The 7,370-nt window shown below is 41.0% G+C and overlaps 1 pseudogene; it reads right to left on the bottom strand.

Annotated features, from left to right (window-relative positions):
* Nucleotides 1–293: 293 nt before the first annotated feature.
* On the bottom strand, nucleotides 294–6,355 carry LOC104659896 (annotated as a pseudogene).
* Between the last annotated feature and the right edge of the window lie 1,015 nt (nucleotides 6,356–7,370).

Here is a 7,370-nt window from a genome sequence, read left to right as displayed (position 1 = left end):
CGCCTTCTGGAGGTTGGGAGCTTTTAGAGCAAGGCTTTGCAATGTAGCAGGAGGTAGCTGTGGTCTTACTTGTTTCCACTAGGAACTAGGCTTCCAAGAGGCTGACTCATGACCAATGCCACACAGCTGGTAAACAATGATTTCAATGGTCTGGGGGTCCTTAGGCCTCCTTCTCTCTAGCTGGGGCTTTCAGTTCCCTCAAGCCTGATTATCTGCCCTCTTCAAAGTGCTGCTCAGAGGGTCTGGGGCTCAACAATAAAAGGTGGGATGGGACCCAGGGATAGATGAGGTGGTCACACCCACCAGTCCATGGACTCTTTGGGACAAGCCCTGACGATGACCCTACAGTGAAGCAGACCCTTACCCAGGGTCCTCTTGGCCTCCTGACTCTCCCACCCCAGCCACTGCAGCTCAAGGACTCTGAACTTGGACATGGTGAGGCAGGAGGAGAGAATTTCCGTGGAGGAGGGCATTTCCAGGGTGATGAGGAGACCTTGCCGGCCCAGACTCTCCAAGAGCTGACATTCCCTCCGGGACAGCCAGGCCAGGGGCAGAGAGGCCCCTTAAGATCAGCGTGATCTTGCGCATGTCTCAGGGGTAGCGGCTGATGGCCAGCAGGGTGCTGTCGCAGAGAGGGTACAGCCCAGCACCTTAAGCCCCTGCAGGTAGCTGAGCTCCTGCAGGCGGGCGTCCAGCCACTGCTCCGTCACGCGGTAGGTGCCGCCCCACCAGAGAGCGCAGGGCCTGGAAGCGTGACAGGTTCTGCTGGTGCTCGTCGCTGAAGGCAGGGACGCAGTTCAGCATGATGCATTCGAGCAGGGGCAGCACGGTGGGATCCGGCTGCCTGAGGAGCCAGGCCATGGAGATCTCGCAGCTGTGCAGCTCCAGGGTTCTCAGGGCGCTGGGCAGGCTGGTGATGGGCACCATGCTCAGGTCGGCCGCGTGCAGGCAGAGGAGCTTCAGTTTGGGGCACTTCTGGCCCAGGGCTCTCATCAGGAGAGGAGACAACTGGGGGGCCTGGAGCCAGAGAACAGGTAGCCGCCCATCTGCAGAGAATGGAGCCAGGATGCCATGTACCTGCCAAGCAGGTGCCGCATGACTTTAAATCGCACCGTGTAGAGCGTAAGGTCGACGTGTCGCCACAGCCACCGTCGTCCACCAGCCTCTTCCAGTGGTGACAGGCCCTGAGGAAAGGGATCTGCAGTGAGAACGACCCAGACCCCAGGGGGACCCGCATCTCCAGGTACCAGGTGCGCCCTCTGCCTGGCCTTCCCCGCCCCCACCCTGCCCCGTTCCCCGAAGGAGGAGACGCGGATCTGGTCCCAGACCGGGAGGTAAGAAAAGATCTCTCATGCTGTGTCTGTGTTGATGCCACTACTGTGCCCTTTGGGTTACACTAGATCAGTATAATATGAAGTCAGATAATGTGATTCCTCCAGTGTTGTTCTTTTTCTCAGGATAGCTTTGGCTATTCTGGGCCTTTTGTGGTTTCATATGTGGTTTCATAGGATTTTTTTTCCTATTTCTGTGAAGAATGTCATTGGTATTTTGATAGGGACTGCGCTGAATCTGTAGATTGCTTTGTAGCTTGGACATTTTAAAAACACTGCTTCTTCCAATCCATGAACATGGAATATACTTCCTTTTATTGTGTCCTCTTCAATTTCTTGCATCAGGGTTTCATAGGTTTCATTGTAGAGCTCTTTAACTTCTTTGGTTAAGTTTATTCCTAGTTACTTCATTTTTATTTGCAGCTATTGTAAATGGGATTACTTTCTTGATTTTGTTTTCAGACTGTTTGCTGTCAGCACATAGAAATGCTACTGGTTTTTTGTACGTTGATTTTTGTATCCTGCAACTTTACTGAATTTATTTATTAGTTCTAATAGTTTGGGGATGTATTTTTTTAGTTTTTTCAAATATAAGATCATATAATCTGCCAACAGGAATAATTTCACTTCTTCCTTTCAAGATTGGATTCCCTTTATTTTTTTCTCTTGTCTGATTACTCTAGCTAGGACTTCCAGTACTATGTTGAATAACAGTGGTGAAAATGGGCATCCTTGTCTTGTTCCAGATCTTAGAGGAAAGGCTTTCAGTTTTTGCTGTGCAATGTAGCCATTTGGGTATTCTTTAGACAGAAGGAAAATCTTCTATCTAGAATAATTTTCCTTCTTTCTAAAGAACAACCTTTAGAATTTTCATTTGTGTGAGTCTGCTAATGACAAATTTTCTAAAGTTAGTGCTTGCTTGAAAGGTCTTTACTCTCATTAAAGGAAAATACTTTCACTAGGCTTAGAATTTAAGGTTGACAATTTTCTTTTTCAGCACTTCAAAATATAATCCCGTTGTCTTCTGGTTTCCACCATTCCTGTCAATTGTGAGTTAAATTGTTCCTTCGAAGGCAATCTTTTTTTTAACCTGGCATTTTGTTTTTAAACTTTGGTTTTTGGTAATATTGTCATGATATACCTAAATGATTTTATTTATATTTATCTTGTTTTGGATTTATAGGGCTTCTTGTGGCTTGATGAATTTCATTACTTATGGGAAATTCTTATCTCTAATTTATTCAGATTTTGCTTCCACTCCATCCCCTTTCTCCTCTTTTTATGTAACTATAACTACTCATAAGGTAGAGCTTTTCACTTCATCCTCATGGTTTTCCCCCCATTCTCATTTTCCATCCTTTTTGTACCTCTGTATTTCCTTCTGGATATTTTCTTTAACCCATCAGCCTGTTCCTAATTCCCTCATCAGTTGTGTCAATCTGCTCTTAAACCTGACTACTGATATTTTCCTATTTCTATCATTAGATTTTCTCTACCAGATTTTCTGTTTGATTTTTTATTTATAGTTTCCACATCTGAAGAAATTCTCAATCTCATTCTTTGCCATCTTCGCCAAAGTACATTTATTTAAAATTCTATATCTGATCATGTCAACGTCTGGAGCTTTGTGAATCTATTTCCATTGTGCTGTCTTTGTCAGCTTTCACTCATGCCTCCTATCTAGATTTTTTTTTTTTTTTTTTTAGTATGCCCTGAATATTGTATTTACAAAATTCCTTGTAGAAGTAACTTAAGGCCTTAAATGATGATACAATGTTTCTTCAGGAGAGATTTAATTTTCCTTAGCTGGTGCCTGGGGATCACCTGCAAGGATCAACTTCTCATTTGCCTTTCTATGCTTCTAGAGTGCAACCCTTTGTGGTTCCAACTCAAACTGGGGAAAAGAACTACTAGAACTCTTTCTCAACTTTGGTGGGCCCTGGACACCAATACCTGTTGCTTTAGCTTCATAGGGCATCAAAACCATTACACACTGCCTGTAATCTCAGCCCTTTGGAGGCCAAGGCAGGCAGATCATTTGAGGTCAGGAGTTCGAGACCAGCCTGGCCAACAGAGCGAAACCCCATCTCTACTAAAAATAGAAAACTTAGCCAGGCATGGTGGTGCACATCTGTAATCCCATAATCCCAGCTACTAGGGAGGCTGAGACAAGAGAATCGCCTGAACCCTGGAGGCACAGAGGTTGCAGTGAACCGAGATCACGCCACTGCACTCCAGCCTGGGCAACAGAGTGACTCTGTCCGCCCCCCAAAAAAACATTACACACCCACTTGACCTCTCAGACTCTATTCCCAGGAAAAGAGGAAAAGAAGCCCCAGCTACAGGATCATCTCTCTGAGCCTTGCCCCATCTCAAGATCCTGGCCTTGGGATCGTCACTATCTTGTTAGCTCTCTGGGATCTTTAAGCAGAAAGATGTGCTTCATTTGTTTGTTGGCTTGTTTTCAAATTGTACTCAGCAGAAGGGTCAATCAGAGTTACTTTCTCTACCATTACTGAAGGCAGAATGCACTTAAATATAATTATCTTCTTTATTTTTAATTTTAAATAAGAGGAGCTAGGAAAACAAAAAGCTTCCTAATTCTTCCTATTCCCAAATGGTTCCTCAACTTGTAATTACTTAATCTAGAGGAACTAAATACTCATTTGACCAAATTAATTTCTTTTATAACGCATTAATTCAAACAAGTGGTCATGTCAGAATATTAATGTGACTTTCACTTCAATCAAAACTGTGCTTCATAGCCACAAAGTTTATCATCGCTGATATAACCATAAGAATACTAGATATACACCCCATAAGAAAAATTTAACTTTAAGTTGTTCATTGAGATTATGATTTTTTTTTTTTTTTTTTTTTTTTTTGAGATGGAGTCTCGCTCTGTCACCCAGGCTGGAGTGCAGTGGCCGGATCTCAGCTCACTGCAAGCTCCGCCTCCCGGGTTCACGCCATTCTCCTGCCTCAGCCTCCTGAGTAGCTGGGACTACAGGCACCCGCCACCTCGCCCCGCTAGTTTTTTGTATTTTTTAGTAGAGACGGGGTTTCACCATGTTAGCCAGGATGGTCTCGATCTCCTGACCTTGTGATCCGCCCGTCTCAGCCTCCCAAAGTGCGGGGATTTGAGATTATGATTTTCATAAAACCGATTAAAGATATTTCAAAGCTTGTGTAACTATTTTAAACTTTTCAAAATCATTACATAAGTATAGTAGCTCAAGCACTATCTAATTCGAAATTGCCATTCCTGCCCAATAATGAGTTTTTCCAATTTTACTCTACTCAAATTTTAACCATTTAAGAAAAGCTGATTTAAACAAAAAACATATTTTATGATCAGAAAACTTTGATCTTTAGAACCTCTTCAAGTTAGCATTTGAGACTAAGAAATTGCTTTTTAATCTTTCAAATTCATTCACCATTTAACAAACATTTGTTGAACACCAACTATACGTCAAACACACAAGTATATTACAAAGTTCCTTTTAAAAATATATCAGACTCTTGCTCATTTACTTTGCTGATTTATGTGCCATGTTAAACATTACTGTCTGTAACACAATCAGTGAAAAGAATATTTCCCAGTTCTCTGTGTAATGTGTCTTTTTAAGACAGCCTTGAAATTTAATCCGATGTCTGCATTACCTTCCTCATAAAAGGGGACAAATGCAATTGATAGTAAATGACATCAACATTCTTTTCTACTCACCCAGCAAAAATTATGACCTGTGGTTGGAATATTTCTAAAGCAAGTCTATAGCTAATTGGAACTTGTCTCTACAGCAGGGTTCATTTGAGAAGTGGATAAGGATTGTAGAAGTAACAGATTAGGTATCTGGCTTGCCAGAGTCATAGATGCCCTTTTAAGTGAGGAAATGAAAGTTGAATGAATGTTGGGAAAGTTTTAAAGTCCCAGCTAGCTAAAGCCAACTCAAGTCCAGAATCCATTTCTATAGCTAAGGCCAGCTCAAGTCCAGAATCCATTTCTATAGCTAAGGCCAACTCAAGTCCAGAATCCATTTCTATCTCCCAGGTCAATCTTTTTTGTAGCACACAATGAAATTGAGTGTGTTGATTCTATAACTGATAGCTTCTGAATGTGTTTTCACTAGTGTGTATATACAAATAATTTTGTTAAATTTTTTGAATGTTTTGAGGTCTGGGGGTTCTTTTCATCATTTCAGACAGAATAGAGAAAACACCAATTTCTGAAGACCTATAATCATCAAGTAGGCTCGTGTTCAAGTTGGGAAGACTATTTTTATCATTTTGTGTCTATAAGAAATTCAGCAGTATCTGAGATGGTTCAGATGAACCTTATGTTCATTTTTATGTTTCTTTAATAGCATAATAAATAGGCTGGAGGAAAGAGTGAAGCATCCCTTCCTTCACAGTGGTGCAGCAAAGTTACGATTGTCCCAGAGAAGAACATGGCTAGCTAAAAAGATTTTCAGCATTTCTTTCCTACTGTATTTTTCATTTGTCTTCAAATTACAGGTCCCCTTTTGGAAAAGTAAGATAACACAAATAAGGACAAAGTAATGGATGTTAAAATACGTTTCTGTTGTGTAAGCCTTTTGCCAAGTTATTCTCTACTACTACTACTATTCTCTACTACTACTAACTATTCTCAAGTTAGTCTCTAGATCAGTGGTTCTCAACCTCAGAAGCACAATAACATATGCTGAGGAGCTTTAAGGAATGCTGATGCCTGGGCCATCCCCAGGAAGCCCGATTTCTTGGTCTGGAGTGGGGCCTGGTCATGGGGATTTTTTTTAAGCTCCCGCAGTGATGTGGAGCTGGAGCTGACAGCCACCGCTCTCTGCGTTGCTCTAGTCAAGAGGGACAATTTCCATTAGTAGCAAAAACAGGGAACCTGTTCTTTATAGTGTGGGCTTCTTTCTCTAAATGAATTACAGAAGGGCTGATACTCTCTCATATAAGATAAAGTCCTTTTCTTTTGTTAGAAATTTTTCACTACCTGACTCCTTCAAAGATTGGTCCATGGTCTCAAACCACCTAGCAAAACCTTAGCTGTCCATGCAGAGTTGGTAAGAATCTAGGGTCAGGTTTCAGCCAAAGAACCTTACAAATGCAAGGTCTGAGAACTCTAACTTCCCCCAAACGACCCTTTCATCTATTAACTCAGAAATCTTATTCAGGACAAAACAAAATAGAGAACAAAGTAGAAGAGAAACTTTCATTCAATTTGCCCAGTTTTGATGTAAAATGTCACCTTAATTTTACTACCACCAACCTAACATTTTAAATACCATTTTCTTCTGAAAACACGACTTCTTTTCATTTGAGTTTGTATAAGCAATGAAGGAAAATTAGCATGGTTGTATCCACTTTACAGATGGAGAAATGTACACCTAGTTTCTGTGATCTATTCAAAGTCACCAGTCACCGACAGAATGAAAAAGTCAAAGCTATGTTCTTTCTGATGTTCCACAATTCATACTAAAAAATATTCTACCAAGACATTTACCTGAAGATGTATTTTAGGAATCATGATTTAAGGCTAGATCACAAAATTCCGTGAAATTTAAAAGAGCCATAAAAAGAATAAATCTGAAACAAAATAAATCCCGCAACTTGATGGATAGGCCTCTATGGCCTGTAAAGACACTTACAAATTACATGTGGTTTTACCCTTTAGTTTTCCCATCACTGACTTTCCAAATGAATGTTGTCTCATTATATTTATAATTTCTCTTAACAGATAGCTAATAGAAATAATGTGACAAAATGATAAGTATGGGGGTAATTACAAGTGATTATGACTGAAGAAGGGCGTATAAATTTATTTTCTAGAAAATTTCCAAGAGGATTTACAGACTTCTGTCCCCAAATACTCTGAACTAGTAGAGACAGCAAATTAGACTCTTTCAGCATAGTAACTCTACATCGTTTCTGGAGAAGAAACTAAATACGCTTCACACAATCTATCTTGCATTAAGACAATAAAAATGTTCCTCCTCCTAGCCCTCCCTCAAAAAAAAAAAATATCCAAACAGA

Source organism: Rhinopithecus roxellana, chromosome 17, assembly GCF_007565055.1.
Source record: "Rhinopithecus roxellana isolate Shanxi Qingling chromosome 17, ASM756505v1, whole genome shotgun sequence".
Lineage (NCBI taxonomy): Eukaryota > Metazoa > Chordata > Mammalia > Primates > Cercopithecidae > Rhinopithecus > Rhinopithecus roxellana.
Note: the sequence above shows the minus strand (reverse complement) of the source record. Positions and strands in the feature narration are given on the sequence as shown.